Here is a 25,059-nt window from a genome sequence, read left to right on the forward strand (position 1 = left end):
AGTGGCGTTCACGTTAGAGATCTCGGCACGTGCTGAGACTCAGGACCGAGTCGACACGTGCCGAAAATTGTGTGTGAACGGTTGAGACCGAGTTGGCACGTGCCGAAAAGAACTTGGTCTCGGTCCCGATAGATGCTTGGGACCGAAACTCGGCACGTGCCGAGATTTGCTGCCTGAACGCTCGGCACGAGCCGAAATCACGCCCTCGGTGGTAAATTTAAGAAAAACATGAGTTGATTGATACTAGCATGAAATGACGATGACAGGAAATTCAGATATACTAGTAGATGGTCAGATGCTGTAGGAATGAATGAAATGAATGCAAACCGACGTCAGCGACGCATATTTATGTGCTGCTGCAACCTCTATTTTTTTGCACATTTTACATTGACATGAAAAAAAAATAATTGTGTTTCGAATCTTCTCTGCCGTTCATGTGCACGATGGCTCGTAATAAACACCATTACAACAAATGGATATAATTTCACTATAACAATTATTATTATCATCATATGCGTATCGTTTTCCATGTTTGGGCCAACAGATCCACGAATGAGAGCGTGATTTCGGCACGAACCCACAGTCGGTCCTAAGTGAGTCCTGAATAACGTGAACACAACTGCTGTAATCCCTCTGCAAACACAACGGATTACAAATTTCGGCACATGCCGAGATCCCGTAACTGTTGGACCCTCCTGTGAGTGAACACAATTGGGTATAGCTGATATGCAAACATTTGGGATTCATTTAAAGTGCCTGTGAAATGGCTGCTATTTTCACACATAAAATTATCCATTGATACATAACTATTATTAATTTTTATGTTTCTAAGCATGAATTATTTTTTTAAGTGAAAAAATGTGTTTTAAGGTAGCGGGACTATTATTTGCATACATTGTACTTGTTTTCATCTTCTAATTGTGACTAAATGACTACAAATAGACCCAGGAAAGTATATATTTTTAGAATCGCCAGACTTCAAGCTTTTCACAAGTGTATTTTGCATGCCCGTATTACTCAACCAAAGGTGAAAAATTACTTTTTCTGTAAAAAAAATAATTACGCATTTATGCTGGCGATAAGAAGTATTTTTTTTACTTTTGCTAGTTGTTCAATAGTCTGGTAAATTGAATGTGTCTGGTCAGTTTTATTCAAGCAACGCGTTTTAATAAATAGTGTGCTGAATTTCAATTACTGTTTTAGTCGCATTGCCCCCAACTCAAACCACAACTCGTTGGTAAATAATCGATGAAATAGTTTGTCTGGACACATTCAAGTTCCTCTCACTGTCACCTTTAAAGCTGTGAAAATTTGGTGTTAATCCGACAATAATAAGTATACGTTATTTTTTTGTTAAAGACCTTGTATTTTGAAAAACATAAACTCCTAGAAAACGTCCATGAAGTAACAGCAAAGATTTTCAAGCTTGTTTATCGGCACAATCAATTAGTTTTCCCATCAAGGTCTGTTTTAACATGTGTAGGGACATCCAAATGTGTAAGGCTATTGGAAACCAAAAAATAAAGGAATGGGATAGCTATAATTGGATAAAATCGGCAGATGAAAACACCAAAATCAATGATTTTTTTCAGTGGCTGTGTGACCTTGTGTCTGACACATTCATATGCAAATAACTAATCTGTGAAACAAATAGGGGCGGAGACAAACCACTCAAATGTTTGGAAACACTCATTGTGTGTCAGATAGCTACTGATAACACATCCTAACATTGCTTTGTCTTGAGTTTATCTTTGAAACTTATAGGCACACAGATTAAACCTGTGTTGTTGATTTTGGAAAACACTACTGAAGTTGCCTTGCTTCCCTTCAGAAAATCTACATTTTAACCAACTTACATGACATTCTATGTTATGTTGACTTTATCACATGAAAGTTTATAGCGCATTTCATCAATTAATAAATAAATGTGAAAATCGTAATTTTCAACACAAATAATAGTCTCGCTACCTTAAACTCAATCTACCGCAACTTTATTTTTGTGTATTTTAAAACGAGGCTCCTCATTAGCTTCTTATTTGCATACAGAAATTCCCCTTGTGATGTCGGAAGGGGAAGTCACATGGCAGCTTGCATTGCCGATAGGTGTAAATAAGGCAAATTTCTTGTGCAGTTTTCTCGTCTTTGACTAAATTTTCACTTATGTACTTGTTCGTCGAGGAGGAATGGACCATAATGAACACATAGTATCAATTTTTGTTGCATGGGGTTGAGTTAGATGCGAAATATGTCCGTTCTGGTATAGCTGGTCATTGTGATCGTCACCGGCGCACGTTTGTACACTGTCGCTGGACTAAATAGGTTACTAGGCACGTCACTACACTGTTTTATTTTATCGATCGTCTGAGTAAAACTTTCAAAATTAAAATAAAAGAGAACATATATAGTGATCACTATAAAATAATAAAAAAAATGACAAATCACAGTTACTAAATAAATGACAGCCACGTGGAAATAAATTGAAATTTTGTTGAAATAGGTGAACGCGTCGGGTCACGACGAGGGCAAGTGCGTTAAAAGCGGCGTTTAATTGGATAACAAAAATAATCGAGATCGACACACATACAGATAAATTAGGAGTTGATTCGAGTTAGCGTGATCCATGGCGTGATTGTCATAATTATAACATCATATTAAAACTTTATTTAGTGGAAACACATTGACCAAGCCCGGATTCTTATTTCATAAATTATTACGCAGATCAAGCTGCAAGCATGGAGGTAAAAAAAGAACAGAGGTGTGAATTTGACATTCAACACCAATCACCAAACAATTCAGAAACTTTTAGCCTTCGAAAATGAAAACAATTAGCAGTGTGTAAGGGCTGTGTAACTTCCTGTTTGTCCGACGCTTCGTTTTCGTGTCACTACTACGTGTCATTGCTACTCTTTACTTAATAGTATGATTATGAATATAATTTATAATCTGTGTTAATGCTCAATTATGACATGCATTGACCAAGCTGGCATCCCCCTTTCATATTTTGACACCTCCCATGCCACATTGTACTTCATGCAATATTTGCTCACATTTCGTCCTTCAGTCGGATTTACATTAATTAACGCCAGACTGTTCATTTGCTTATCTGTGCTCGCATCCTCTTCAAGCATCAGTTCGTTTTGCCGCACCGTACAATACACATCGTCTCAGCAGAATTCCTTGCTAAAGCATTTCAGCCATTCATTTGTCACAAATACCAGTCTTTCTTCACGACATCCAGTTCCAACATGCCTCGAGGACGCGGAAGATCTAAAACCAACCGTGGCGGTCGCAAGTCTCAACGAAATCGTCGTACTCCAGCTCGCTTCCAAAATGTTGAGACTATAGACGTAACTGACTCACCGCCGCAAGAATCGTCAGCACGCAATGGAGATCCCACTGTACTAGTACAGTCAACGAACCCCCCCAGCGATGTCATCACAGTTAGCAGAAGCGAACTCGCAGATCTCGTTCGTAGCCTACAACAGCAAGGAAACTGTCAGACGCAGCCGAATAATATTTCGCAACCGCCCGCTGCTCCACAACTGTCGGCAAGCCTCGCATCATCACGCGATCCAAGCCAAACAACACCATCAAGTTCGATGCCAACTGACTCTCTCACAAATAACAGCCTTCCGATGACCTGGCCAATAGCTAGTCAACATAATACGATCGTACACAATAATACCGCTCATCAAGACAATTCGATGTTTCACCAACAACTTCCAGCTACTACAAGCCAAGCATCGCTAGCTCACGCTAATCCTAGTCAACAAAGTTTTGCTACCGTGGGTCATTTCAACGCAACCAACATGGCCGCTCCCATACAACGTTTCGCCGGCGAGGGCATTCTCACTTCCGCTTCCGGTATCAACACTGCGACACAGGCGATGCCGATGATGAACAATGCCAGCATTGCAGTTCCTCCTATCATCCCACCTGCAGACTTGTTTTTACCATACGTCGACCAGCAAATACTCAATCAACTAGCAAACCGGGGTAAGTTTGTTGATTTGTCCGATTTACACCCTGACTCAAGAAAACCAAATGCCACCCAGATCTCAAACACCCGAGTGGCTTTGGACTCTGACGATCCCTCAGTCGCTGTTCTCTCGAAACATGCAAAAAAGAATGAAATTCGCGATCTAGCAAACTGGCTAGAATGTTGGTCAACATTTGCTGCCTATAGGGCACATTATTTTCCCCATGAGGCTGTACATCTATTCAACTACCAGCGTCACATCGCCAGCCGAGCTCTTGAGTTCAAGCCAGAAGCATGGGTCACCTATGACAAAGAATTTCGTCTAGATTACTCACGTTACCCTGGCCTACTAGGCTACAGAACTGGAGTTTGCCTAACAACCAACTTGATTACAAATTCTGTCAACAAAAACTCCATCTGCTCATTCCAACATGTCCTGACTGTCATAAAAAAGGTCATACCAAACAGGAATGCCAACGAAGCAGGAATCCTCATACATGGGTGAACGAATCTGCTGACAATTATAACAATACAGCGTGCTGTAATTTCAATCAAGATCGCTGCGAAACTCCATGCCGGTATAATCGTCTCCACATTTGTTCGTCTTGCCACTCTGCAGGCCACACTGCCACTAGCCACCGCGATACCGAGACGAAAAACCATCTTCCTTAATTTGGGGCCACTTGTGGTATGGTCTTCGAATACGGTTTCACTGCGATAACATATCAGTCGTCCAAATATGGAAAAAAGGCTCCTCATCATATCCACAGATTATGCAACTTGTCCGACTGCTGTTCTTTACTGCAGCATCTAATAACTTTCATGTTGGGTCCCAACCAAAACTCCAGACCTGTGCACCCTCTTAACGGCTCCGATGTGCGATGTAGTCCCGTCAACCTCACACAACAAGCCTGCCACTACATCAACCTGAGCATTGCACCAGGTACACGACGGACATATCATGCGGGACAAACTCGCTATCTTCTCTTCTGTCGCATGTATGGAATGAATCCTTATCCACTAACACAACGCTCAACGATTCTGTTTATGACACATCTCGCAACGTCGTCACTTACCTATGGTACGCTAAAAGTTTACCTCGCAGCTATCATCCGTGCACACATCGAAGCTGGCTTCACCTCATCAATACGCGACGACCTCCTGCTTCACTTCACTATGCAAGGCATTAAAAGACATCACGGCGTGCCAATTCGTGTAAAACTTCCAATCACCATTGCACTGATGCGAATTCTTAAGGATACCGTCGCAAACCATCCCACTATTTGCAACCATGACAAAGCTATGTTGTGGTCTGCCTTCACACTGGCGTTCTTCGGCTTCTTGAGAGTCAGCGAATTTTTCGCACCCGCGTCAACCACCTTCGACCCACAACGCACTTTACTGACGGCAGACATCACTTGCAACACAGACCTCGTCATTGCGCTCAAGGCTTCTAAGACAAACCCATTCCGCCGGGGATGTAACATCATCATCGCACCCTCACAGTCATCGGTCTGCGTTGTGCAGGCATACCAGGCGTACAAAGCACTACATAGTTCCGTCGCTCACCTACCTGCATTCCAGTTCGCCAACAGTACTTTCCTCACGCGGCAAGCTGTTAGCAACCACATTAAAGACCTTCTCACTCGCGCATCTGTGCCAGATGTTAACTGTTACACTACTCACAGTTTCCGCAGTGGTGCAGCCACGACAGCTGCCGACGCAAATCTCCCGGACTGGTTGATCAAGGCACTGGGCAGGTGGCGCAGCGACGCCTACCAGACCTACATTAGCACCCCCCCAGCATTATCCGATCAGGTCCGGGTCACTTGTCCATTGCTGACTGCTCTTCTTTTAACTGTATCTTCGTCATTTGTTTTGAGATTTCATTTCGTTTTCGCTACGTGTATTTGCAGTGTATTTAGTTTAATGTTTTATCGGTCTAACCATGCTTTGTTTTATCTTATCGCGATAGACTTTGTAATTTTATCGGTTTCTTTAGCGTGTTTCTTTTTCTTATTTACAGTATGTTCGTTATGTTGCTGTGCAAGTTTTTCAATTTTTTTTTTTTTTTTTTTGGTAAATTTTCAGTTAGTTTTACTCTTCGTGTAAAGCCCATCTCCCGCAACACATCATCCTGCCTTTAAATTTGAGGGTTTCCACCACAGACCAAGCAGACTTTACACGGGTACCCACGCTGTCCATCCTCCTGGGGTTGTGAGTCTATCTGCAGGCTCCCGCCAGGGGGACGCCAGCCATGACGCCCGCCTGTACAGTCTCTGCTGGTGGAAGGTTGCAACCAGGTACCACGCGCTCAGCGTCATGATGCAATTCACAGGCGAGTCGCATCATGGAGCTGTTCGCTGCGACGCCTGCGTCCGCAATTCGCTCCCCCTTCCACTTATGCCAAAACCTTGTGTCTTGTGTCATTTATTGAAGCATTAACAGGGACTAAATGGTCTCTATAAAACGATAATCAGGATCGCAAAAAAAGTCAACTCATTTGAAACACTTGCCATCTCTCTCTCTTCTGAAATCCGCCTCGGTGATCATGGTCCGGAATCTATCTCTTTCAAAAGTGTTGCGCCAGGTTTATGTTGTCGGCGTTTCTCTTTAAACCTAGTTTTTTTTTTCATGGACGAGGACAGTTTTTCCACAAAAAAAGAAGCTGAGGTTAAGTGGCTTTTGTCCACTGATGTCGCACTTTCGGATCGATTAGAAATGTGTGAATACTTACACTATAACAATTAGTCGGAAATCCGGAAACAGTCGACCGTTTCAGGATTGGTGGGCGTGGCTACAACACGAGAAATATCCCAAATTTACTTGGATACGAGTAATCATTTTCAGCAAAAATATCAATAACTGCCCATTTCAGTGGGACACAGATCTAAAATGGGAAACGTGAGGGTGGGCATTGCACAGGCACTTTAAATCTTAGCCTGCACTTGGTCAAAGTCCCTCTAAGGACTGTGACTTGGTGTAGCCTGAAACCAGACTACTGTGGACTAGTGATGTTTTGTAATGGATTACCTCCCTGATGAGTACATTTAAATAACAATGGAAACTAGCATATCACTGGCAAATTTTCACTGTTTTGTATGAAACTATTTTCACAACAACATTAATGTTTTACAATAAATTATATCAAACATATGTATAATTTAGTAGCAGTAAAACTTTTTAAGTTTTTTTGAATTAAGACTGCACCAATCTCACTAGGAATCTATTCAAATCTAACCCTTAGTGTGCTAATTTAATAATGGCTCATCAAAGGTATTGAATTACTGAACTGGAACACACATCTTTGTATAGTTTCCAAAACTAAAATATTATTTCATGCTTTGCCCCCTCTCGTGTAACAGTTTGTTAAGAATACGTACATTATTTAAAATCATTATAAAAATGCGACTGGAATGTCCAGACCCAAACTTCTGCTGCTGCAACATCCGTCCATTCCTGCATGTACATGCAATTTTTTCTGTGAGATTCTGCATGCAACCAGTTTATTTTTGAACTGAATAACAGATTCCTAGAAGTTTATTTTTACATTTCCACATAACACTATATATAATTTAACAATTTCAGGAATAGATTAGATTGCTTGCTATTCCATTAGAAACTTTTACTTCCAAGTTTGATTTTCAACAAGCGTTCATATATTTAGCTAATCAAAGGGAAACAAAAGCATAGTGACAGGAAGTCAACACAGCCAAAAGTACTGTAAAGGGGGTAATTATTCACTGGGTTTTAATTTAGCTTATTTCGCTGACTGGAAAAATGCGCTAAATTAAAACACAGTGAATATGTAAAATTTAGCATAGAACACATTATCTAAATGACGAAACCGTGAATTTAAAACCCACTGAATATGCCTGAAATGGTAAATCAGTGAAATTTAAACCCAGTGAAAATTAGTCATTTTACAGTATGACAAAGGCTTACACTTCAAAAAATGACTGGAAAGTAAATAATTTATAACCAAAGACCATCTATGCATAAACAACTAAAGATCTGGGAGGTACAGCTTTGCAAAGTAAAAAAGTCATATGGGGAGGGGGGGGGGGTTAAAACATTGCTTCAAAACATCATCTTAATTATTCAGCTCAGTGTACAAACACATGAAGTACAGAAATTGGATAATTAATGAAAACATTAGACAAAACAAGAATATGTAAGCAATATTAAAAGTATCCCATGTTTTGTTTTATTTTTGAAAAATCGTGATGTAGTGCACAGCCATAGAGACTGTTTTAGTGGATAATAGTGTTTTAGGTGTGCAATGTTATACTCCTCCAGATTTTCATCAAGTTTTCTTGAGAGGCGATTAGCTAAGGAGGGGGCTGTGCAAAATGTTTTTTCTCCTCTTTGTTTTTGTGCTACTCTTTTTCTAGTGTAAAATATTTTTTTTCCAAGATGTAGGCGTGTCAAATTTTTCTATGTTTTTGATCTCTACAGGATTTTTTCAATAATATTTCCTGTTAATTATTATTAAAAAGATGAAAGATTGTGGAGTGAGTGTGGGTGTGTACAAAAGGGTCAGCAAGAAGAACTATATAAGATAGCTGAAAAACATGAAATACCAGTTGAAAGATGTCACTTTTATTTGAGGGAAAACATGAAAAAGCAATGTACAGTGACTCTACACACTTGGAACTTTCAAAATCTGTGTGCGAATGTAAAACTTATAAACTTTTTTTTCCCCTTAACGTCCATAAATTCTGTTTCTTCAACTTCATACGTCCCATTTATATAGTATTTCCTTTTTTGAAATTGTCATTATCTGCAAAAAATAATTTAGATTGCTATTAGCTTACAATAATCAGTTTTTAATTAATACACTTTGTAACCAATTTCAGATACAAAAATTTGTGGTGTCTGTGTATGCTGGCATATTTCTTCCTCACAAATAGCAATGTGGATAAAATGACATCTTGTGATATGTTAATTTTTCCCCCATGCAACTCAGATATACTTTCAAAAAGATGATACCCGGTACATTCTGATTGAAAAAATATAAATATCGAATAAAACAGAATAAAATCAAATTGTTTTCTAACCGAATATATTAAGGGGTTGTGCCATATTTCGTCTCTTGAGAGACAAGGACAGTACACAGTCCCTCTGTGGACAGTACATTGCTGTACTTGGGAACCTAATTTCTGAGAACAATAGGGGGATTTAACTTCCTACAAGACAAGAGACAAAAGAATGTTATGTAACAATGCAGCTGCATGATTTTGTCTTTCATAATAGGAAGTTGTGTACATACAAAATTATAGAGTCCCTCCACAATGGGAATGCCACCATGCATGTACAACTTCATCGATCCCCTGGTACTTTCAAAAAATAAATAATTGTATTATAATTATGATCCAATACAATACCATATTTGCTCTATTTGCTCTAAAATTACATTTGTGGATACTAAATCATGAAAATATTACATATTTTGACCATTGAAGATCCCTGTAATTTACCTAAGCGCATGTGCTGCTAATAGAGTAATTATGGTAAGTGTAAAATTGTTTCTATATTTTTTTTCAAAATCAAAAAAATGATATTAAAAATATAAAAACAGTTTAGTTTGAAAAGTGATATAATGGTATTCAGATGGTTATGATTTAAGCATGACCTTAGAAAACAGGGTCATGCAACTTGTGTCTGAGACAAAAGAAATCCAGTTTCCTATGTGCAATGTTGGTTATAACCTCCTGTATAATCTCATTAATACATGTACCTAGAAGATTTATACATCTGAAACAGTTTTTACTAGTATTCCCATTAGTCGGTGTAACAAGTGCACTATGCTATATCTGTTCTAAATATGATGAAAAATCCACTTGTTATAATGACACAAATTTTGACAGGTCATTGTTTACTTTTAGCATGGAGGTAGAAAAGAGAAGGAGTGAGGACGCTATTGTTTCCGCTGGTTTCATGATGCTTTGGATTTGTTTACTCAGTACACATTGTAATTAGTTTGCAAACACGCTGTACAATGTCACAGTTAATCGGCTTACGTGTTTCGGCTGTATGTTTCGGAAATGGACGCCATCTTGGAAAAGCTCGCACAGTAAACCAAGGTACAAGTACTCCACTTTTAGAACGTAGAAATCTGGCTATGTCCGAATTCGAAATCATAATAGAAAGTATCGAAGACAAATACATCGACATTGCAAATAAGTACACAGCATTAGAAAATCGCATGGGACAACAATCGATTGAACTTGTACAAATTCGGAACACAGCAAAAGAAAAGGAGAAAAGGTTAGAGGACGAAATAAACACACTGAAGGATAAGAATGTAGCTCTGTCACTAGAAGTAAATGCGTTCAAGCAACAGTTACATGGAATTAACGAGACTTGGCGTAATAACTTAATAGCAGCTCAGACAGGAATGGAAATTGAATCAAAGAACAGACAAGTAGCCCTATCCAAGGAATTCAAACGTGATCTGGAAGAAATGAAAAATGGTTTCAAGAATTTGGTACCTAGTTCTATTGAAACATCTAATCGGTTTGCATGTCTTGAAAATCATGAGAAGGAAGAACCATCTACTGTTAGTCTGGGCGCTGCAGCAGAATTACAAAGCCATGATTCCAGTAATGAAAACAACATAGACACTGAAGATAAATTGGATGAAACTGACATAATCACTAAAGTAAGCCATATTAGTAACTCAGACAGTTCTAATTATGACCTCTCAGAATATGATGTATTGGTTATAGGAGACTCTATAACAAAACACATAGTTCCAACAATGATGTACAAAGGCCAGAGAACAAAAAAGATTCGTGCTTCAACCATTGCCGAAGCCTCTTCATACATAGGTAAAGTCAAGAATCACAGCCAAGTGAATTTATTGGTATTACATGTTGGCACCAATGATATCGCAAAGAGCAATGCTGAACTAGTTAGTAAGCAGTTAATCCGGTTAGTCGATAACACCAAGAACAAGTTTACCAATGCAAGGATTGTAATATCAAGCATATTACCACGCCATGGCAGTGAAGAAAATGTGAACACCATGATAAATGAAATTAACCGAAGTATGAAAGATAAATGTGAAACAGCTGACTGTACCTATGTAGAACATAGAAAACTAAGTCACACTAAAGACATGTACACAAATGATGGGATTCATCTTAACACTACTGGTACTAGACTATTTGTTGCTGACATCAAACGTACAGTGAGAAATATTCACTTGTATCAAGCAAGAAATAGTTCCATACATGGACAAAATATTAATAGACAACATGAACGCAGTAACTACTCAGGACAACACAGAAACAGCAATGATAGTCATAGACACAGCAGCAGATTCACCAAGAATTCTGAACAACCACAAAGACAGCAAAACAGACATGGAAATAAAGTTTTCCAATCTTTCGTCAATAGTCGATATCAAAATAATCAAAACCATCACTACAGTCAACGTGAATACCAAGGTGGACCTTATGACGAATCATACAAGCAATACCCTCATTGGTTAAATCAAAAGGAAGAAGCTGGACGATATCCTAGTAAACATTACAACGACATGCAGTATCCAAATAGATATACATGTAATGATGACAGATACAGTGATAATAAATATAACAAACATTCTCATCTGCATCAGGATAGCTGGTATAAATGCGAACCATATCATAGTCAACCACGGTATCTACAGGAATGGTAATGTAAAAAAAAAAAAAAAAAGTAGCAGAAAAACCTAAATTTATTTTATACATGTATCAATAACATTCAAAGTACATAAAACTCTGGTATGGTATTAGTAGTGACATACATTACAAAGAAAAAAAAAATGTTATGCTAATTTATTTGTATTGTGTTTCGGCCTACAACCCTTTGTATTCTCAATCAGCATGAAAATAAAAAATCTACCAATTAGCAGTTCCAATCTTACAGTTGGTAGTTGGAACATTCATGGGTTAGGTGACAAGACTGAAGAAGTTGATTTTTTATCAATTTTGAAAAGATTTGACATTTTATGTTTACAAGAAACTTGGTTAGGTGTTAGTAGTAGTAGTAATGTATTAGATATCGATAGATACAGTAATTTTAGATCTGATAGGAAAAGAGAATCACCAAAAAGTAGAAGGGATTCAGGGGGTGTGGCTTTAATATTTAAAAATGAATTGAAAGCCGGTTTAAGTAAAATTAATTCTGAAATTAATGATTTCTTATGGTGTAAGCTACACAAAGAGTTTTTTTCCCTGCAATTTGATATTTATTTGGGATGTATTTATATTCCTCCTGAAAACTCTGTATACCATTTGGATCATGATTACTTTGACATACTAGATAAAGAAATTACAAGATTCTCCCAACAGGGGGAGGTGATAATTATGGGGGATTTCAATAGCCGTACAGGGAACCTAGTAGATTATGTTTCATTCGATGATAACTCTCATATACCATTGCCAGATAATTATACACCAGATCAGTTCAAAAATAGACACACACAAGATAAAGTTTCTAACAAATTTGGAAAACAATTAATAGAGATGTGCTTAAATAATAATATAATAATTAATAATGGTAGAACAATAGGTGATTTAATTGGCAACTATACTTACCATCACCCAATGGGTTCAAGTACGGTAGATTATTGTATCAGCTCAGTAGAATGCCATAAACAAATAGAATGTTTTAAAGTAAATGAGGTCAGTTATTTGTCAGACCATTGCCCTGTCAGCTTTTCATTATTAGTAAATCACGTAAAAAATAATCAAAAACACGACAAACTTACTCCTCTTCCTCCAAAATACATCTGGAATGAGGACTCAAAAGATAAATATCAGAAACAGTTACAAAACCAAAGTACTAAATCACAACTATTGAATTTTTTGAATTACAGTGAGAATAATATAGGTATTAACTCAGCAACTGAACAATTAAAAAATATATTAATTAATACAGCTGAAAATTGTTTAAAAAAAATAACAAAGAAAACAAGAAAGTCAAAAAGACCTAAACAGCAGTGGTTTGATAAGACGTGTTGTGAAGTTAAACGAGATCTAATTAATATTTCTAAATCTTTATCAAAAAATCCAAACAATCATTTTGCTAGACAGAACTATCATAAAACCAAAAAACACTACATCAAATTAATTAGAGATAAGAAAAAAGAATTCAAAAAAAACATGATCAATCATCTGGAACAGCTCGAGGTTACAAACCAGAATGAATATTGGTCAGTACTTAAAAAGTTACGTTGTCCACAAAACAATAACACAACAGAACCTATTCTAACAAGTAGCGTTTTGACAGATCACTTCAGTAAACTTTATAATAACATAAATGTCAAAAATATAAATCTTGAGGAAACATTACTGGAAAAAGAAAAGGAAAAACATAACTCTACATTGAATTCAAAAATAACAATTAGTGAAATAACAATGGCAATTAAAAAACTAAAAAATAACAAATCAACAGCTGAAGACGGAATAGCGAATGAAATGCTTAAAGTGAACAATCAACTGCTAGTTCAATGTTTACTGAAGTTATTTAATTCCATTTTAACACAAGGTAAATTCCCAGAAAGCTGGAAATCAACAATACTGGTCCCTTTGCATAAATCTGGCAACAAATCCAACCCAGATAATTATAGAGCGATTGCGTTATCAAGTTGCTTATCAAAACTATTTACTAGTATTATGAATAACAGACTGACATCCTATTTAGAAAGCAATAAATTATTAAATGAACTACAATTTGGATTTAGAAAACAGAGAAGAACAACTGACGCAATTTTTCTACTAAAAACAATAGTAAATAAAACATTATACACTAAAGAAAATGTCAGTAAACAAAAACGTTTGTACAGTTGTTTTATAGATTTCAGAAAGGCATTCGATCATGTTTGGAGAGATGCATTATTTCTTAAATTGCAAAACTTAGGGGTCAATGGAAATTTTTATAATATTGTGAAGTCAATGTATACAGGTTTAAACTACGAAGTAAAATTACCTAATGGTGTATCAAATGATTTTAAGTCTACTTGTGGTGTTAAGCAAGGATGCAATATTTCTCCAACCCTATTTAATATATTTCTGAATGACCTACCCGATTTATTTGGTAAAAAGGATGATGACCCAGTCTCGATTGGTAAAAAACATATAAATTGTATCCAATATGCAGATGATTTAGTATTGGTGTCTAAGACTCCCGAAGGTCTACAAAATTGTTTAAATAAACTAGCCAACTATTGTGAAAAATGGAGCCTTGTAGTAAACGTAAAGAAAACAAAAGTGATGGTTTTTAATACTGGCAACAGAATTCTTAAAAATCAAAATTTCTCAATTAATAACCAAAATATTACAGCAGTGGGTGAATTCTGTTATTTAGGCACTATATTCACACCAAATGGAAAATTTAAATCAAATTTATTAATGTTAAAAAACAAAGCAATGAAAGCTTTATTCTCTATACGACAAACCATATTAAATCACAAAATGGTGTCCCCTTCACTGTGTTTAAAGTTATTTGACCAACTAATCTCACCAATTTTAATGTACGGGGCAGAAATCTGGGCATGTGATTTATTAAAAGATGACAATGATCTTGAACACACCTGTAATCAATTTTATCATTTCATACTTGGTGTAAGTAAAACTACATCAGTAATCGGTATTAAAGGAGAACTTGGCAGAACGCCAATAAGAATTAAGGCGTCAACATTGGCAACTAAATATTGGTTCAGGCTAAATACCCTACCTGATAACCATATACTTAAATGTGCTCTCTATGAAGCAGTTAAGAATAATTCTAGTTGGATAAAACATATTGAAAATATAATGGGCCACAATGACTTTGAAACAATAAAATTAAACCATAAAGTAAATAACATTGATCAAATCTCAAATGTTGTTAAAATAAAACTCACAAAAGATTATGAAAAATTATGGAAAGAAAGCTTAAATTCTCCTCACAGTAAAAATGGTAAACATGGCAATAAAATGAGAACATATAAATTGTTTAAATCGTTTTTGAAAATAGAAACTTACCTGACCGAAATAACAAACTTCAGCCTTCGGAGAATTGTGAGTAAATTTAGGCTTAGTGATCATAATTTAGAAATTGAAAGAGGCAGACAACAACGACCAAAAATTCCTGCGGATGAGCGATTTTGTAAAAAATGTAATACAAATTCAGTTGAGGACGAACAACATTTTATCCTAGATTGTGAATTTCTCAATAAAGAAAGAGGGGAGCTGTTTCAGGAAATAGGAATTAAAAATAAACTAAATAAAACAGATAATTTCATTAAAATAATGACGTGCTTCATACCCCTGGCAAAGTTTCTAAATAAGGCAAAACAGAAATCAGGTATATGATAGCTATCACCTCTACATTGGGAGAATCCTGTAACTATCCTTAATTTGTTTTTCCTATTAAGCTTTTAACATCTTTTATTTTTAATTTTATCTTATAGTCTAGCTACTGTATTTTTTCTTATGATTTGTATTTTATTTACCATACTGCGCCCTCTGATGGCATAGTAGTGTAATAAAGTTATTATTATTGTATTCGGAAGCTTCACGAAGATTCTCAACGCACTGCGCATGCCCAAACAAATAACAATAATACAAAATGCAGCGAAAAACGTACGCTGAGTGTACTCAACGCCCGAAATCTATTACAACAAAAGGCGCGATTTTCGACATCTGCACAGTTCTGCACACCAATGAAAAATGACTCGTCAACACATCTTGTTATAATCTTATCATGTATCTTTAAATTTCACTGCGGAAATTTGCGGGAATTTTTTAATCAATGTCCAAAGTTGGACGACTATTGCGATAAAAAATATCAAAAAGAAGTAAGCACACATCTTGGTAGCGTACGTATGCAGAATTTCCGGTATCTACAAGTGTGAAATGACCTTTGTGGTCCGATAAAGGTCATTGCGCATGCACAATTCTGGTATTTATGGTTTGCGCATTCAATTTTATAGACGATGTTTAAACGTAATTTATTTTTTTCAGTCCTAGTCTTGTTTTCTTGTGTAAATAAGCGGCTATCATCATGTAGATAAAACGACTTCTAAACAAAAACAATAAGTGGCTTAACCAGACCGAAAACAAAGGATGTTTATAAGATTAACATGGGCTTAAATAGCGTCCTTACTCTTTCTCTTTTCTACCTCCATGCTTTTAGGCACTTTTGTTTCCTTGCAGAGAAAACTTACCATTTTTGTTTCTCTTTCCTGATTTCATAGCGGAATAAAAACTATTAATTTTTAGTTTCACTCGCATCAATAGAATGAACTTGGCTATTCAGTTTTGATCAAATTTTATTTTTCTGATTATATTCCAACCACAAAATTGTCTCATTTTGTGTAGCTACACCCTGGCAGCCATGTTTGGCTTATGTAACAGTGGTGTTGACATAGATTTATTATCAGTTTCTCCAAGGTGTTAATTTGGTAGAGGATTATAACTAAGGTTACATGAAAGGGGTAGCCACAGTAGCATGTCCCTATTCTCTAAGGTCTATGATATTATATAGACTAAATATTTTTTGTCCAAGTTGAGCCAGAGTACCCATGATCAATTTGGCTGATCCAGAAACGCCCAGGACTTTTACTGACTGCATATTACACCTTCATTATATTTTGTTTAAGTCTCGCCCATTTGCCCCCTGGATCTTCAATAGTAGTGTTCATGCTACACAAAGTACGGGCTAAGATTTAAAGGCCCAGGTATACTATAAATACACTCCTAAACAATAGGGATTATTTCCTTGCTTGTCATGCTGTAGTAAACAGCTCCAGCCAAGCTCCGGTAAAAACGTGTTTTCTCAAACTTACATGTCTATTATGTCGTGCCAAAGTGGATGCATGTGACTATGAATATCACAGCAGTGACTGTGTGTAGTATTTATGACAATAAATAGTGTACGAGCTGAGATTTTGGCGGATAGAAGTAAAAAAACATGAACCGGGGAAAGGGATGCGACTAATCTTGAATAATTACTACTGTCAATCAAAGTCACGTGATGTTGGACCGCTGAAACAGGATGCTTCATAGGCTATGCAAGTGATTAACACCATGCATTAGAATAGCCACACCTCCAATTCACAAGTGAATTGGGCCTTTAAGCTAATCTCATATGTTTGAGTTCATGCACAAAAGGAAACTATGGTTAGCACGGGGTAAGGAACGCCCAAACTTATTAAGAATAGACAAAATCTTCAAGAATTTTAACTATGATTGCTCAGTTAGAGGAACTAGGAAGGTTAGTTCTACAGTTATAAAACAATACCAAAGCAAATTCAGAAAGTGCAAATTGCAGAATAACAGGAAGTAGCACAGAGTCTCATCATTAGTTCATTTTTTTCTCAAGTCAATCTCTCTATATGTGTTAACGTTGATTGTCATGCAGGAAATGGCACACCGAAATAAAAAGTTAATGAATATAGTAGTAAATCTCCTAAATGAACATTGAATACAATGTTTTTTTTAGCCGAGCTAAGCGTTCATGCATGTTTTGTTTTGCCTGTGCTAAGGCTTTGGACCAACCAGATTTACTCTGTACCTAGTATTTCTTAGCCTGTATTCATGCACATTTTTTTAGCACAGGCTAACGTATTGGACCTCTTAGCCTTTGCTAAAGAGCTCTACGTGAATCTACGAATAAGTGTCTTCTGTTTATTCCTATCTTAGGTGCATACATTAAGATTCACTTCCCCTTTATATTGATCTCTACAACTCATTCAAATCAAATCAAAGATGAGCAAAGAATATTAGATTTAATTGAAATTTAGTTTAAATCCATGCTAAATTAAAAGTTATTTTGAGTATGAGTTTTACTTTTTTCTTTTGTGCGCAAAGAAAAATGAACTGTTGCACACTGTAGGCATATATATCATCTATACTAGTTTACAGGAAAAAGGGATTCTGTATGGTATTTGATGTTATGGGCATAATATATATAGTTCATACATGGTTACTAAATTAGATTTCCCAGTGTACAGTACTAGTACACTATTGCTGGTATTGTCTGAAGGGAAAAACAAAACAATATACATAATCTTTGAAAATTTAAAAAAAAAACATTTTGCAGTCAGTTAAATTATTTTATTAAAATAATTTGAAAACATTGCCATAAATGAAAACAAATTTACGTTGATGTTTTTTGCAGATTTCAGGAGTTGGAAATAACCTTTGTTTATACTTTTCTTGTATTAGTTGCGTTCACGCACAGCTCCTAAGCACGGGCTAAGAGGTCAAATTCCTTAGCCCGTGCTAAGAAAACGTGCGTGAACGCTTAGCACGGGCTACGGAATGCTAAGTACGGGTTAAATCTGATCCGAATTTAAGACGCGGTCTGGACTCTTAGCACGGGCTAACGAAGTAAGCGTGAACGCTTAGCCCAGGGCTAAGCGCCCTCTGCGGCGACCTTTGGGTGTGAAAAATTGTCCCATGTTCGTATAACGACTCTATTCCACCAGTCATTACTCCGCGCTCGCTTCCACACTAATCGGGTCGCTGTAGTAGAGCGTACAGCAGCTCCAATTGTAGACAAAATAAATTTGGTTCGCTGTCTACGACATGCATTAATAAAACTCTGTATTCTGTTACGTCCGTTGAATACTGTTTCTGTGCACCCAAATAAGTTGGGTCCGTCTTCTCCTCGCATTCCTGTGCACGTCGCTTAAAAATTAGAACGAAACATGCCGAAATGCAAATATGCTAGATAAGCCTAAATCAGCTTAAATCTTAGCCCGTACTTCGTGTAACGTGAACACTAGTCATAACTAAAATATTATTTAATTACAAATACTCGTGGTAAACTAATCCGGCAGCCTTGTTTGTTGTTTATTACCGCTTTCCGATTTCAGTACATGAACACCCATAATGCGCTGTTCCCCAATACAACTTAGATACTAAATTGTTACAGCGCCAACAGCGGTGGGTGGCCGAAGGTCGTTGAATAGGGTAGGCCAAAAGATCACCTGTTTGCTCTCTCCATGCTGTTTTCATGATGAAAATCGAGCGAATGTTGTAAGTACGGCTAGAATTTTAATTTTTGTTAGAGTACATGCAATCTGCTAATATATTTGTTTATTTTCTTTGCTAATACATTTTGTTCGTATTTACTTCTTTTTTTCGTGATCAGAAGAAAATTATTAAAAATACAGCTGCAAATTGAAACTACTGTCATGAATTAGTTTTTGCGTATCTGTTGACCGACTTAATTAGCTGATTATTAGCGAATTGCTGTGTTATGTCTGTCATCGTTTAGGCCTATTTGAAGTTTTGAACGGAACTTGGCTCAGTGATTTGGAACTAATTACGAGATAACCATCGCTATTCTGACTATTAATTTTGACAGTTGGTATTCGTAGTTATTAATGTAGTGAACGATTAATCAAAAGATATGACGTATTCAGTACTTAGTGTGATTGGCTTTATGATTGAAGGTTACGCCCTAGAGTCTTTTTACTGCATTGTAATTGGTTAGAGTTTTGAAAATGAATAAAGAGAGTTTTAGTTGGTCTTGGCGAGTAGACCAGGACAAGTGTAGTCCTGGAGAGACTTGGGTCAGCCTTGTGATAGTCTTGGGGATTTTTCCCCAGGGCGCCGTGTCTTATAGAGTGCTCGGAAGACCGACTATGACGAGAGTTGAAACGTATTTCATTGTGTGTGTCTTATTTGACTGTAAAGCTTAAGTGACTTTCCTGATCCCGTACCTCAAGGGGACGAGATATAGAGATGAGACGAGTTTCCCCCCTGACACGTGTGGAGAACCCCGAAGAGAAGAATTTCCCCCCTGATACCACTGTAGCTGCGTATTGTGAGCAATAAGTGGCAACAATGTCGGGCGACAATGAATTCAGGCTATTGAAACATTGTCATGAATACACCTGATAACTGCTTGCAGTTTTCCAGTGGTCATTGTTTATGTTTGGACTTTTGAAACAATAGCAAAATAAAGGGTTGGGTAACTACGCTTTTGTTTAGGCTTGGGAAGAACAATGCAAGCTTTTTACAAATAATTTCAGCTGGATGTACGTTGGTGGGTGGGTGTTGAGAGTTACTAGGTGATTTAAAACCCCTTGTGGAGAACACTGTATTATATACAGTGACAACTCGATATTCCGAAGGTTCGATATTCCGAAGATAATCGCATTTTAAGCATTGTACTAAACACCATATGGTCCCGAGTGATTGACACTGTGCACTTGGACCTGTGTGGCCCACAGACAGATAACTTGAATACACATGATCAGATTACAATCTGTTTCAGTCAGGGTGCGAATGCACATTTGTGGTTTGTTGCGTAATGAATTGAGAATGTTAATCGACAGAGGAAAAGAATGTTGCAGTTTATGTAGGCAGACAAAATAGTAAATAAACAAATAAACTGTTTCTTTGCATGTTGTGCTTCTAGTTGTCGAGCAATACATTGCAGTTCCACTCAGTGTCCACCTGAAAGTGTTTCAATGAGGAATTGCGTGAATAAACTAGGAACTGAAGTCGGGATGTAACAATGTAGCAAGATGCCTCACTTTGTCGCCATGTTGAATGCACGACTTCTTGTACTTGTTTATACGCAAAATTACAAACAATGACCTGTCGGTTGGCAGCAGATCATTGTTGAAAAAAAAAAATTCACGGCTAAAAGAAGGTGTTAACAACTTGAATAGAAGTGAGTACGTGACTGATGATACCGCCTGACTAAATATTGACATGTCGCTTCCAAGGCATAGTTTGCAATAGAAATGAAACATAAAATAGGCTATAGCAATGCATGTATCACGATTCATGGACAACTCTAAGTTACATCACAGAATAAATACATTCTCCTCTATCACATTGCATGTATGAATCAGTCTCCACCCTGCTGTAAACATGTAAGTGTGGCGCTATCGTTATTCGAAATAACAGTTTTCACTTTATATTTTCATATATATTATCAATTTGTGTCAAATTTTTTTTTGTGTGTGTGTGTAACCTTATTGTCACAAAAACGTTGGAGTTCGTGTGATCGGTGCGTAAAATATGTCATAGCTACAAGCATGGATGTACTAACAAGTAATCGACCGAATTAACACCTCATGCGAGGTGTGATTATTGTTAGAAGCTTTCCATTGTTTCAATGTAACGGGCGACATATGACGGAGGAGCTCCTTTTTAACAAGTCGGTCAAAGGTGTTACCAACGTTGTGGTTTTTATGTCAAATATGTCAATTCTTTTATTGAAACACATAACTTACTACTGCTGTTTTATATTTTATGGGTTGCGCCGATCACTCAAGATATACATACACACAAGTACACATGATATTGCCAGGTTGTCCCAAGACTTTCAACAACTAAAATATATTTCCCCTACATGTATGTACCTTATAAGCATGGCGTATTTGCACTTATTAGCCCCCGCCGGATCTTTGATCCGGGCGGGGGGTTTAATTTGGGTCGTGTCTGCGCATCTGTGTGTGCACATTTTCACGTTACCAGCTTTTTCTCACACATGTGTGATCCAATTCAGTTCAGAGTTGTTACAGAGACAGGAATTGATGGTGCTATTATGCCCATCAAGTTATTTTTTTGATTCTTTCAAGTTTCACTGTGTTTTTCTTTGATTTTTAACATTTTTTCTTCAAAACTGCTGGAAAATCCGACTTTTCCCGAATTAAAATCCGAGTTTTGATGACTCATACGCAGTTCTCGTCCCGGTCGAAATCACAGTCATTTTTGTGTGAGGATATTGTATCCCGGAATTGTATCTTTATTTGCTCAACGCTTATATGGACAAAATTGTGTCTCGTCAATTTCAAAGGTAAGAAACAGTGCTTGTTATGGTATTTATACACTTTGAATTATCGTTTGTGTCTCGGGTTTGGTGATCGTGAGAAACTATTGCTAACTTGGCGAGAGTTTCGCCAGAAAAACTGCCTTTTTATTATTGTTGTAGGAACTGATTATGTATTGTGTAAATTGAAAGTTTACCTCGTGATTTAAGAGGTTTGCAGTGCTCTCTCCGGGATTCAAACGTCGTGGTGGTGTCGACGCAATGCTGCTCTGAGACGCTTGCTAGATTCTGCCTCGCTCAAAATCATTATCGCCATGCTTGATTTCCGCAACATTTACATTATGATTTCCACAGCTATTGTTCTATGAGATGCATCCTCGCTGTTCATAAACAGCCATCAACAAGTTTAGTTGGGTCGGCATGTACTCATTGAAAGTGTTGGTTTATTTACGTAATCCACTGATCACGCCATATGCTTGCCCAGAACGCTACATGTCCCAAATAAACGTACCGTAAAAATTCCACCCGTTACATTCTTATTTGGGATGGTACATTTATTTGTTTTTCTAAATCGGGCCGATTAAAAAAAATCATGCCTTTTTCCCATGAAAAACGAAGCCAAAAGATCGCACTAAAACATCGGTAAATCTCTTCCGTGTTGCTTTCACCATGAGGTGGCTGAACTGTCATTAACATATTTAAATGTTTATGGTAATTTGAGCACATGGGCACCATGCAGCATTTTGATTGGTTGATTAGCGACTTGACCTATCTGGTCAATAAACACGCCTCTTGTGCATGGATAACATGGCGGATATTGTATGGCATCGAGCGTTAGCATGTAACCGAAATCATTTGCTTACGATAAAACTAAGTTGAATTTTACTTACATTTCAAAACAATTCAACGAATTTTTTTTTTTTGTAGGTTAATATAATCACCACTGAGTACTAATCAACAATTGCAACACTTCGAAAACAAGTAAGCTACCGTACCGTGATCATTTCCTACTAACAAAAAAATAATGCATATTAAAAATAGTGAATATTTTTTGTTGTCATGTAAACAGTTTTTTTGATTGACTGTAATTTTCCAACATTTCATGACACCCATTGTAGAACCAAATTAAGGCCTTTCACTCCTCCTTGACGCCTATTTAAAAGATTATCCGGCATCTTGCTTTTTTGCCAGCCATGAAGGCCACACTAGTAGACGAACTTGATCAATACTGCCGACCATTCCGTGCATTTTTTATCGGCGCACGACGGCACGCAAATCGAGAAAAGTATTGTCGCGCAATACGTCACCATTGTACAGTGACTGAATTTAATAATAATAATATTATAATATTTATTCAACATTAAAACAAACTACAGTGAGTTGTTCTATGGTCGTATAAAAATAAAATAAACTACATTAAAATACAGTAAAGTTAACCAACTAAACAGAATGCTAAATAAAGCTAAATAATATTACAAACACATATAGAATCACAATAAACTTACGATACAGTACAATACAATACTAGTATTGCTAAGGAGTGGAAAATCACATTCACATTAGAGTCATAACTATGGAAAGAATATTTTTATATTTGGTGAAGCTGCTCATATATCATTTACATACATTTTTGTATGTATTGTGCAGTTTTCCAGCCAGTCCGACTCAAGTAGTGATTGGTTTGCTATTTCATTACATCTTACGGCCTTTCAAACAGTATATTGCTAGACATGCATCAATTGTTGTCCATTTATATTCCTAATGCAATTTCTTTCTGGCTGGTATAAATATATTAAGTAATATGTTTTCGTACTGAAAAGACGATGCACAAATATCTTTTTTAATTAAATTTAACAGCTAATGGGAGCACATATGCTACAACCTCTGCTTAATTTTGACTAAATGTTTTTTTTGTTTTTTTCAGGTGCAGAGCCAGAATTTTTTTTCAGACAGCAAAGCCACTGGAACTGCATATATTACAAAAGCATACTATTCGCTGCATGTCTGACAATTGTATAAAGTTTCGCAGGTCCTCTTTTTTTACTTTGAAAAGTGCTGTGAACCAAAGCATAAATATGTGTTTCTTTGTACATAAAAGTTCAATTTCACACGATTTGTTAATATTATTGTATGATAATAAAAACTTGATAATATTTTTCTGGATTCTTGCACTTTATTTGTATCATTGTCATATGAGAAGTACTCTTGTCCATATTTAGGGCCACAAACTACATGTAGATCTGTACATGAAGTACATGGGAAGTAAAATGCCAAAAATCTGGACAAATTATAAGTTGCAACTTTCAAATGACAACAAGTGAAGGCAGTGTCATTCATGACCTGTTTGATTATTCACGGCTTGAATTTTTACGGCCGGGAGGCCATTTTTTTCCTTAAAAATCTAAAAAAACAACCTTTTTCTCAGATATGTGTCATCCAGTTTTGTTCAAAGTTGGTAAAGGGACAGGTTATAATTGTTTACAAGTGCACATCACATTATATGTTTAACAAGTTATAAATTGTCTCAGAAAAGCCAAATGAATATTTTTTTTTACCCCACCCCCCTAAAATTATAACATCAATTCTGAACAATTAATAATGAAATTTTAATACAGCTCACAATGAATTAATTCACTCTGACACAAACCCAATTCAATATAAGTTTTAAAATTTTTTCTGAGTGGGGGCTATGACATGACATGTCATGTCTTGTTTACCAATAATTTGTACCTTACAAGAACGGTGTATTTGCATTGATTTACCAATAACTTGTATCTTACAAGAACGATGTATTTGCATTTATTTACCAATAACTCGTACCTTACAAGAATGGTGTATTATCTCTCATTTACCAATAACTCGTATCTTACAAGAACGATGTATTTGCTCTCATTTACCAATAACTCGTATCTTACAAGAACGATGTATTTGCATTTATTTACCAATAACTCGTATCTTACAAGAACGATGTATTTGCTCTCATTTACCAATAACTTGTATCTTACAAGAACGATGTATTTGCTCTCATTTACCAATAACTCGTATCTTACAAGAACAATGTATTTGCATTTATTTACCAATAACTCAGATCTTACAAGAACAATGTATTTGCACTTATTTACCAATAACTTGTATCTTACAAGAACGGCGTATTTGCATTGATTTACCAATAACTTGTACCTTACTAGAACGATGTATTTGCTCTCATTAACCAATAACTCGTATCTTACAAGAACGATGTATTTGTATTTATTTACCAATAACTCATATCTTACAAGAATGGTGTATTTGCTCTCATTTACCAA

The 25,059-nt window shown here is 36.5% G+C and overlaps 1 protein-coding gene and 1 long non-coding RNA gene across 2 annotated transcripts in view; one reads left to right on the plus strand and one right to left on the minus strand.

The window, feature by feature from the left end:
- LOC146733599 (thioredoxin domain-containing protein 17-like) overlaps positions 1-25,059 on the plus strand; it is a 64,333-nt gene that overhangs the window by 23,579 nt on the left and 15,695 nt on the right. The window lies entirely within an intron of this gene.
- Positions 8,562-25,059, minus strand: part of LOC144349545 (uncharacterized) — a 34,283-nt gene continuing 17,785 nt past the window's right edge. Inside the window, exons 2-3 of the long non-coding RNA XR_014926700.1 lie at positions 9,040-9,168; positions 8,562-8,762 (exon numbers count right to left, since the gene is read on the minus strand). This is a non-coding gene — a long non-coding RNA (uncharacterized LOC144349545). The remainder of the gene's footprint in view (positions 8,763-9,039; positions 9,169-25,059) is intronic.

Source organism: Saccoglossus kowalevskii, chromosome 16, assembly GCF_978046115.1.
Source record: "Saccoglossus kowalevskii chromosome 16, keSacKowa6.1, whole genome shotgun sequence".
Classification (NCBI taxonomy): Eukaryota; Metazoa; Hemichordata; class Enteropneusta; family Harrimaniidae; genus Saccoglossus; species Saccoglossus kowalevskii.